This window comes from Salmo salar, chromosome 20, assembly GCF_965601325.2.
Source record: "Salmo salar chromosome 20, fSalSal1, whole genome shotgun sequence".
Classification (NCBI taxonomy): Eukaryota; Metazoa; Chordata; class Actinopteri; order Salmoniformes; family Salmonidae; genus Salmo; species Salmo salar.
Window position 1 is genome coordinate 87688165 of NC_138310.1, and position 11572 is coordinate 87699736.

Sequence of the window (11572 nt, forward strand, 5' to 3'; positions counted from 1 at the left end):
AGTTCTGTTATACTCACAGACACCATTCAAACAGTTTTAGAAAATTTAGGGTGTTTTCTATCCATATGTAATAAGTATATGCATATTCTAGTTACTGGGTAGGAGTGGTAACCAGATTAAATCGGGTATGTTTTTTATCCAGCCGTGTCAATACTGCCCCCTAGCCCTAACAGGTAAGGACAACAAAGTCAAGGTATTGGAGTGGCCATCACAAAGCCCTGACCTCAATCCTATAGAAAATTTGTGGGCAGAACTGAAAAAGCGTGTGCGAGCAAGGAGGACTACAAACCTGACTCAGTTACATGAGCTCTGTCAGGAGGAATGGGCCAAAATTCACCCAACTTATTGTGGGAAGCTTGTGGAAGGCTACCTGAAACATTTGACCCAAGTTAAACAATTTCAAGGCAATGCTGAATGGGCCAGGGAGAAACTGGAGAGAAACAGAATGAAGATCAGTCCAGCTGTGTTAGGTCAGAGGTCAACCCAAGACATTCTGACTGCTAGACCTATATATTTCAACCGTAGACGGAGGCAGTGAGATGGGAATCAGTTTTTTGAATCTGCTTCAGCATTCTTGCCTCAATACTGCTCATCAGCTTCCCTACTGCTCATACGCTTCCTTACTGCTCATCCACATATTCCCACACAACAGGAAAAGTGCCAAGCACACGCACACTGTATGGCCATTCAGGCCCACAAAAAAAAGTGAATGGTGTGAGTGTGTGAGTGTCCGTGAGGGGGATGGAGAGAATAGTTGATCTGTTTAATTTCTCTGACCACATGACTCAGTCTCTCTTTTGGAAGAGAAGCTTTTCCCTTTTTTGCCCTAATTTTCTCCAGATGATGAAATACTACAAATGCATTTCCTGAAAGAAAAAGATTCTAGTGGAAAACAATAGAGGAGAAGTACAACAACAACATGTTCACTTTTTACTGCAGTTTTTTAACCTTTTAGTGCAGTGGACTAAATCAGGGTCACACAGTGGTTTTTTAACCTTTTAGTGCAGTGGGCTAAATCAGGGTAACACAGTGGTTCTTGGTAGTATTAAAGAAATCTACTTTGAAACATAAGTCTACACCTCACACACATGATTATGGGCATAAAGAAAATAAGACTCCTCTACCATGTCAGATATAGAGATGAAATGTATTACATTTTGAGTTTACATCCCAATATCACACTTTATATACATCACAGAAGACTGGAGTATAACAATACCGTTTGAAATAGAAACACCGTATTTCCGTAGTTAAATATATATATATACTGTATATTAACTGTGAAAATAACATTTCCCCCATGAGGCCAAAGAGGGCACTTTTAGTCATTGACTGCAGGAAAGGGCAGGGCAGGGCAGGGTGGCTGTTAAAAGTCGCAGCTGGCTGGTAGTCTTTGAGGAATCTGTAACCACACACAGTGTTGGCCCGATTGGCCCTTCAGAGAGCAACGTGCTGGGTGAGGCCTGGCTGGGAGGCCCAGGAATAATGCTGGGTGAGGCCTGGCTGGGAGGCCAAGGAATAATGCTGGGTGAGGCCTGGCTGGGAGGCCAAGGAATAGGGTTGGGTGAGGCATGGCTGGAAGCCCAGGAATAAGGCTGGGCCTCCAGCCCTATTTACGAAAATATAGCCTACACCTCTCTTTAGACGTAGACATTCTTTTCATGTACATGGAGATTTTTTCTTCCGATATATCATACATTTTATATCCTGTTTTTCCTTGTCAGCTTGTTAATGGTAGCCTAGTGTGAATATGTACACACAGACTTATAAGTAGCTGTAATCAAGGTATTATTTTGCCGGTGTTTCTTGGTTGTATGCTATTGCAGTCTTTGTGTATTTGCTTAGTACAACCTTAGCGTAATCCAACTGTTCTGAAACCAAAACACCACACAAGACCACAGGGCAAATAAAGAGAGAGAGAGATGAGTTCTGACTGGTATGATTCTGTATACAGTTGAAGTCGGAAGTTTACATACACCATAGCCAAATAAATTTAAACTCAGTTTTTCACAATTCCTGACATTTAATCCTAGTAAAAATTCCCTGTCATAGGTCAGTTAGGATCACCACTTTATTTTATGAATGTGACATTTCAGAATAATAGTAGACAGAATGATTTATTTCAGCTTTTATTTCTTTCATTACATTCCCAGTGGGTCAGAAGTTTACATACACTCAATTAGTATTTGGTAGCATTGCCTTGAAATTGTTTAACTTGGGTCAAATGTTTCAGGTAGCCTTTCACAAGCTTCCCACAATAAGTTGGGTGAATTTTGGCCCATTCCTCCTGACAGAGCTGGTGTAACTGAGTCAGGTTTGTAGTCCCAGCCAGGCCCCACCCAGCATTATTCCTGGGCCTCCCAGTCAGGCCTCACCCAGCATTATTCCTGGGCCTCCCAGCCAAGCCTCACCCAACCCTATTCCTTGGCCTCCCAGCCAGGCCTCACCCAGCATTATTCCTGGGCCTCCCAGCCAGGCCTCACCCAGCACTTTGCTCTCTGAAGGGCCAATCGGGCCAACACTGTGTGTGGTTACAGATTCCTCAAAGACTACCAGCCAGCTGTAACTTTTAACAGCCACCCTGCCCTGCTCTGCTCTTTCCTGCAGTCAAAAGTGCCCTCTTTGGCCTCATGGGTGGAATGTTATTTTCACAATTAATATACAGTATATATATGTATTTAACTACGGAAATACGGTGTTTCTATTTCAAACGGTATTCTTATACTCCAGTCTTCTGTGATGTATATAAAGTGAAATATTGGGATGCAAACTTAAAATGTAATACATTACAACTCTATATCTGACATGGTAGAGGAGTCTTATTTTCTTTAGCCCATAACCTTGTGTGTGAGGTGTAGACTTATGTATCAAAGTAGATTTCTTTAATACTACCAAGAAACACTGTGTGACCCTGATTTAGTCCACTGCACTAAAAGGTTAAAGAACCACTGTGTGACCCTGATTTAGTCCACTGCACTAAAAGGTTAAAGAACCACTGTGTGACCCTGACTTAGTCCACTGCACTAAAAGGTTAATAAACCACTGTGTGACCCTGATTTAGTCCACTGCACTAAAAGGTTAAAAAACCACTGTGTGACCCTGATTTAGTCCACTGCACTAAAAGGTTAATAAACCACTGTGTGACCCTGATTTAGTCCACTGCGCTAAAAGGTTAAAAAACCACTGTGTGACCCTGATTTAGTCCACTGCACTAAAAGGTTAAAAAACCACTGTGTGACCCTGATTTAGTCCACTGCACTAAAAGGTTAATAAACCACTGTGTGACCCTGATTTAGTCCACTGCGCTAAAAGGTTAAAGAACCACTGTGTTACCCTGATTTAGTCCACTGCACTAAAAGGTTAAAGAAACACTGTGTGACCCTGATTTAGTCCACTGCAGTAAAAAGTGAACATGTTATTGTTGTACTTCTCCTCTATTGTTTTCCACTAGAATATTTTTCTTTCAGGAAATGCATTTGTAGTATTTCATCATCTGGAGAAAATTAGGGCAAAAAAGGGAAAAGCTTCTCTTCCAAAAGAGAGACTGAGTCATGTGGTCAGAGAAATTAAACAGATCAACTATTCTCTCCATCTGTCAGGTGCGTCGTAGAAAGTGGACCAAGGCGCAGCGGGTATCGTGCTCATCTTCTTTTATTTATATAAGTGAACACTTAAACAAAATAAATCGACGTCAACCAACAGTTCCGTAAGGACACAAGGACTATTCGAAAAACAACTACCCACAAAACCCATGAAGAAAAAACCCCTACTTAAATATGATCTCTAATCAGAGGCAACGAGATTCAGCTGCCTCCAATTAGAGATCAACCCAAAATACGCAACATAGAAATATAGGAACTAGAATAAACACATAGAAACAGATAACATAGAACATAAACCAAAAACCCCGAAACACACAAAACAAACACCCCCTTCCATGCCCTGACCAAACTACAATAACAAATAACCCCTTTTACTGGTCAGGACGTGACACCATCCCCCTCATGGACACTCACACACTCACACCATTCACTTTTTTTGTGGGCCTGAATGGCCATATAGTGTGCATGTGCTTGGCACTTTTCCTGTTGTGTGGGAATATGTGGATGAGCAGTAAGGAAGCTTATGAGCAGTAGGGAAGCTGATGAGCAGTATGGAAGCTGATGAGCAGTAGTGAAGATGATGAGCAGTAGTGAAGCTGATGAGCAGTAGGGAAGCTGATGAGCAGTAGGGAAGCTGATGAGCAGTAGGGAAGGTGATGAGCAGTAGGGAAGATGATGAGCAGTAGGGAAGATGATGAGCAGTAGGGAAGCTGATGAGCAGTAGGGAAGCTGATGAGCAGTAGTGAAGCTGATGAGCAGTAGGGATGCTGATGAGCAGTAGTGAAGCTGATGAGCAGTAGGGAAGCTGGTGAGCAGTAGGGAAGCTGATGAGCAGTATGGAAGCTGATGAGCAGTAGGGAAGCTGATGAGCAGTAGGGAAGCTGATGAGCATTAAGGAAGCTGATGAGCAGTAGGGAAGCAGTAGCTGATGAGCAGTATTGAGGCAAGCATGCTGAAGCAGATTCAGAAAACTGATTCCCATCTCACTGCCTCCGTCTACGGTTGAAATATATAGGTCTAGCAGTCAGAATGTCTTGGGTTGACCTCTGACCTAACACAGCTGGACTGATCTTCATTCTGTTTCTCTCCAGTTTCTCCCTGGCCCATTCAGAGAGGCCTGAGAAAACAGAAACTAATGGTGCTAAAGGATTACTTTAGGGTCAATGTGAGTGTCGGGGGTGCAGATGTGAAAACATGGTGTTGCTATTGGAATACTATGTCTATTGTTTACTCAAGCCTCAAAAACTTCAAGTTACAACTACATTTAATATGAGGACTGTTGGGGTAACTGGTTCCTAATCAGATTACTTTTTATGAGTAACAGAGTAAAGTAACACGTGACTTTTTCAAATTGGTTCATATTTTAACAGTTACTTTGTCAAACAACGCCTGCATTACTTTCACTAACATATGTCTACCGGGCGCGTGTTTCCATGATCCGATCTCCGCTCGTTCCCTCATTTAGATCTTGAGAGGATAAACGGCTGTTTGGAGAAATGTCATGACAGCAGCTGTCCATAGAAATGTATAGAGGGCGCAACTCTGATCTTTGCAATTGATCACTTCTGTGAAAGTAAAGGCCGTAGAGGGCTTTCCTGTCCAGTTGCAAGTGTGCTCTCTATACATCTCTATGGGTCTGTGTACATGCGGTCTATAACAAGAACTGGCAGCTCGAGAGAAAGACTTTGAATGAAAAGATGGGAAACCTGTACAGATGTTTCATTTGCAGTTTATATGGCTAATTAAGCAGCCCATATGAATGTGCAGCACTTGTAGACTAGCACAGGAAAGCAGCACCACTGATGAAAGGAGGAACTAGTGATCAAACCTGAGGTAGTAAGTAGCCTATCAGATGGAAGGAACTAGTGATCAAACCTGAGTTAGTAAAACTAGTGATCAAACCTGAGTTAGTAAAACTAGTGATCAAACCTGAGTTAGTAAGCAGCCTACCAGATGGGAGGAACTAGTGATCAAATCTGAGTTAATAAAACTAGTGATCAAACCTGAGTTAGTAAAACTAGCGATCAAACCTGAGTTAGTAAGCAGCCTATCAGATGGGAGGAACTAGTGATCAAACCTGAGTTAATAAAACTAGTGATCAAACCTGAGTTAGTAAAACTAGCGATCAAACCTGAGTTAGTAAGCAGCCTATCAGATGGGAGGAACTAGTGATCAAACCTGAGTTAGTAAGCAGCCTATCAGATGGGAGGAACTAGTGATCAAACCTGAGTTAGTAAAACTAGTGATCAAACCTGAGTTAGTAAAACTAGTGATCAAACCTGAGTTAGTAAAACTAGTGATCAAACCTGAGTTAGTAAGCAGCCTATCAGATGGGAGGAACTACTGATCAAACCTGAGTTAATAAAACTAGTGATCAAACATGAGGTAGTAAGTGTAACAGTGTAGGTTCCGTCCCTCTCTTCGCCCCAACCCGGGCTCGAACCAGGGACCCTTGCACACATCAACAACTGACACCCCACGAAGCATCGTTACCCATCGCGCCACAAAAGCCACGGCCCTTGCAACACAAGGGGAAACCCTACTTCAAGTCTCAGAGCGAGTGACGTCACCGATTGAAATGCTATTAGCGCGCACCACCGCTAACTAACTAGCCATTTCACATCAGTTACATAAGCAGCCTATCAGATGGGAGGAACTAGTGATCAAACCTGAGTTAATAAAACTAGTGATCACACCTGAGTTAGTAAAACTAGTGATCAAACCTGAGTTAGTAAAACAAGTGATCAAACCTGAGTTAGTAAGTAGCCTATCAGATGGAAGGAGGGAACTAGTGATCAAATCTGAGTTAGTAAGCAGCCTATCAGATGGAAGGAGGGAACTAGTGATCAAACCTGAGTTAGTAAAACTAGTGATCAAACCTGAGTTAGTAAAACTAGTGATCAAACCTGAGTTAGTAAGCAGCCTATCAGATGGGAGGAACTAGTGATCAAACCTGAGTTAGTAAGCAGCCTATCAGATGGAAGGAGAAACTAGTGATCAAACCTGAGTTAGTAAAACTAGTGATCAAACCTGAGTTAGTAAGCAGCCTATCAGATGGGAGGAACTAGTGATCAAACCTGAGTTAGTAAGCAGCCTATCAGATGGAAGGAGAAACTAGTGATCAAACCTGAGTTAGTAAGCAGCCTATCAGATGGAAGGAGGGAACTAGTGATCAAACCTGAGTTAGTAAAACTAGTGATCAAACCTGAGTTAGTAAAACTAGTGATCAAACCTGAGTTAGTAAGCAGCCTATCAGATGGGAGGAACTAGTGATCAAACCTGAGTTAATAAAACTAGTGATCAAACCTGAGTTAGTAAAACTAGCGATCAAACCTGAGTTAGTAAGCAGCCTATCAGATGGGAGGAACTAGTGATCAAACCTGAGTTAGTAAGCAGCCTATCAGATGGGAGGAACTAGTGATCAAACCTGAGTTAGTAAGCAGCCTATCAGATGGACGGAGGGAACTAGTGATCAAACCTGAGTTAGTAAGCAGCCTATCAGATGGGAGGAACTAGTGATCAAACCTGAGTTAGTAAGTAGCCTAGCTTTGGTAGACAGTCAAACAAACTTGTGTGATTTCCAGATTTTTATGAAAAAACGCAAAGTAATATAACTAGTAATATAACATGTTACCTTCCACACAAAGTAATATTGTAAAGTAACGTGTTACTGTTGTTAAATGTAACAAGTAATATGTAATGTCTCACTTTTTTGCGTAACTAATCCCAAAGCTGAATTGAAGTATTTCATTAGTGAACATGACTTTGTAAGGCCAGTGATGTGATGAGACAGTGAACAGACAGAAGAGCTGTAGTGCCATACATGGCCACCAGATGAGGAAGAGGGAGAGTAAACAACAACACATGGGGTGAATTAGACTCACTGGACGTGGTGCCAGTTCTCAAAGTCATGTATTTAATAACTGGCTCCGCCAGCCTTTCCCTATCCTGTATCAATGAAGTCACCTACCATCCTTCCACAGTTTGTACCTGTGGCTGGGACTTGTATACTTTATATATACTTTGTACCTATTGGTGGTGTTTAGTCAGATTGCTGTTTGTAGTCTGAGTTGTGTTTGTGTCTCACGTCCCAGTACAGTGAAGTGTTGTGTGAGCAATGTTGTGGTGAGTAGCAGGGAGAGGGACAGGATCATGACGAGGAACACACGTTGTAGGACTTAAGCGTGTTTGAGCTTTGGCTTCCTCAGAATCTTTCTATTTACTGTGACAGACTCAAGAGTCATTCTGTCTAACTTTCTTTACCAAGTCACCCACAAACAGAACCCCAGATCCATGAAATGTAAGGGTAAACCACTGAATTGTTTTAGTAAACAAATCATGTTCTTTTGCCATTCAAACAGACAAACAGAACTCCGGACAGACAGAAATACTGTTTGTACAGAGAGAACCAGTACCGAGTCCTACTGGAGATGATCTGTCGATGTCCATTGTCATCATCTGTAACTTATAAAAACCTGTCAAAATGTTTTTATTTTATTTATTTAACCAGGTAGGCTAGTTGAGAACAAGTTCTCATTTACAATTGCAACCAGGCCAAGATAAAGCAAAGCAGTGCGACAAAAACAACAACACAGAGTTGCTCATGGAATAAACAAGCGTACAATCAATAACACAATAGAAAAATGATATACAGTGTGTGCAAATGGAGTAAGGAGGCAAGGAAATAAATAGACCAATAGTGGCGAAGTAATTACAGTTTAGCAAATTAACACTGGATTGATAGATGTCCAGATGATGATGTGCAAGTAGAAATACTGGTGTGCAAAAGAGGTGTGCAAAAAAATACTGGTGTGCAAAAAATGTAAATAAAAACAATATGGGGATGAGGTAGGTCGTTGGATGGGCTATTTACAGATGGACTGTGTACAGCTGCAGCGATCGGTGAGCTGCTCAGATAGCTGATGCTTAAAGATAGTGAGGGAGATATAAGTCTCCAACTTCAGCGATTTTTACAATTCGTTCCAGTCATTGGCAGCAGAGAACTGGAAGGAAAGGTGGCCAAAGGAGGTATTGGCTTTGGGGGTGACCAGTGAGATATACCTGCCGGAGCGCGTGCTATGGGTGGGGGTTGTTATGGTGACCAGTGAGCTGAGATAAGGCGGAGCTTTAACTAGCAAAGACTTATAGATGACCTGGAGCCAATGGGTCTGGCGACGAATATGTAGCGAGGGCCAGCCGACGAGCGTATACAGGTCGCAGTGGTGGGGGGTATATGGTGCTTTGATGACAAAACGGATGGCACTGTGATAGACTGCATCCAGTTTGCTGAGTAGAGTGTTGGAGGCTATTTTGTAAATGACATTGCCGAAGTCAAGGATCGGTAGGATAGCCAGTTTTACAAGGGTATGTTTGGCAGCATGAGTGAAGGAAGCTTTGTTGTGAAATAGGAAGCCAATTCTAGATTTAATTTTGGATTGGAAATATGAGTCTGGAAGGAGAGTTTACAGTCTAGCCAGACACCTAGGTATTTGTAGTTGTCTACATATTCAGAACCATCCAGAGTAGTGATGCTAGTCGGGCCGGCGGGTGTGGGCAGCGATTGGTTGAAGAGCATGCATTTAGTTTTACTAGCGTTTAAGAGCAGTTGGATGCCACGGAAGGAGTGTTGTATGGCATTGAAGCTTATTTGGAGGTATGTTAACACAGTGTCCAAAGAAGGGCCAGATGTATACAGAATGGTGTCATCTGCGTAGAGGTGGATCAAGGAATCACCAGCAGCAAGAGCAACATCATTGATATATACAGAGAAAAGAGTCGGCCCGAGAATTGAACTCTGTGGTACCCCCATAGAGACTGCCAGAGGTCCGGACAACAGGCCTTCCGATTTGACACACTGAACTCTATCTGAGAAGTAGTTGGTGAACCAGGCGGGGCAATCATTTGAGAAACCAAGGCTGTTGAGTCTGCCGATAAGAATACGGTAATTGACAGCGTCGAAAGCCTTGGCCAGGTCGATGCACAGTACTGTCTTTTATTGATGGCGGTTATGATATTGTTTAGTACCTTGAACGTGGCTGAGGTGCACCCGTGACCAGCTCGGAAACCGGATTGCACAGTGGAGAAGGTACGGTGGGATTCAAAATGGTCAGTGATCTGTTTGTTAACTTGGCTTTTGAAGACTTTGGAAAGGCAGGGCAGGATGGATATAGGTCTGTAACAGTTTGGGTAAAGAGTGTCACCCCCTTTGAAGAGGGGGATGACCGCGGCAGCTTTCCAATCTTTAGGAATTTCGGACACTACGAAAAAGAGGTTGACCAGACTAGTAATTGCAACAATGGCGGCGGATAATTTTAGAAAGAGAGGGTACAGATTGTCTAGCCCAGCTGATTTGTACGGGTCCAGGTTTTGCAGCTCTTTCAAAACATCTGCTATCTGGATTTGGGTGAAGGAGAAGTGGGGGAGGCTTGGGCAAGTAGCTGCGGGGGGTGCGGAGCTGTTGGCCAGGGTTGGGGTGGCCAGGAGGAAAGCATGGCCAGCCGTAGAGAAATGCTTATTGAAATTCTCGCTTATTGTGGATTTATCGGTGGGGACAGTGTGTCCTAGGGAGATAGTGGGCAGTTGGGAGGAGGTGCTCTTATTCTCCATGGGCTTTACAGTGTCCCAGAACTTTTTGGAATTAAATAAAGCTAGCCTTTGCTTTCCTAACTGACTGTGTGTATTGGTTCCGGACTTCCCTGAAAAGTTGCATATCGTGGGGACTATTCGATGCTAGTGCAATACGCCACAGGATGTTTTTGTGCTGGTCGAGGGCATTCAGGTCTGGAGTGAACCAAGGGCTATATCTGTTCTTAGTTCTACATTTCCTGAAAGGGGCATGCTTATTTAAGATGGTGAGGAAATTACTTTTAAAGAACAACCAGGCATCCTCTACTAACGGGATAAGGTCAATATCCCTCCAGGATACATGGGCCAGGTCCATTAGAAAGGCCTGTTTGCAGAAGTGTTTTAGGGAGCGTTTAACAGTGTTGAGGGGTGGTCGTTTGACTGCGGACCCATAACGGATGCAGGCAATGAGGCAGTGATCGCTGAGATCCTGATTGAAAACAGCAGAGGTGTATTTGGAGAGCAAGTTGGTCAGGATAATATCTATGAGGGTGCCCATGTTTACGGATTTAGGGTTGTACCTGGTGGGTTCCTTGATAATTTGTGTGAGATTGAGGGAATCTAGTTTAGAGTGTAGGTCGGCCGGGGTGTTAAGCACATCCCAATTTATGTCACCTTGCAGAACGAAATCTGAAGATAGATGGGGGCAATCAATTCACATATGGTGTCCAGGGCACAGCTGGGAGCTGAGGGGGTCTATAACAGGCGGCAACAGTGAGAGATTTTTTTCTGGAGAGATTAATTTTGAAAATTAGAAGCTCGAACTGTTTGGACATAGACCTGGAAAGTATGGTCCACCATTGCCGTTATCAATTGTAAGATAGGCCTAGCTATCACATATTTCCAATCGTCCTTGCTATTTAATTGTACGCATATATAGCATGAGTCCCAAGATTTAGTGTTGAAAAAATTATCAAATTGATTCCCTGAAGCCGAACAAGTTCTTGTTTTACTTACCCCGAGTCAGATGAACTCATGGATAACATTTGTCAAGATGGAGCTGCAATGGATAGTAGCCATCTTATGGTCTCTGGACCAATTACTAGTTATTATATGTTATTCACTATGTGTTTATTCCTCGTGTCACTATCTCTCCCTCTCTCCCTCTCTCTCTCTCACTCTCCGCTCTTTCCCTCTTTCTCCCTCTCTCTCTTTCTTTCTTTCTCCATCTCTTTCTCTCTCTCTCTCCCTATCTCTTTCTTTCTCTCTCTCTCTCTCCCTCTCTCTCCCTCTCTCTGACTCTCTCTCTCTCTCTCTCTCTCTCTCGCTGTCTCCCTCTCTTTATCTCTTTCTTTCTCCGCTCTCTCTCTCTCCTTTCTCTCTCACTCTCCGCTCGCTCTCAGCTC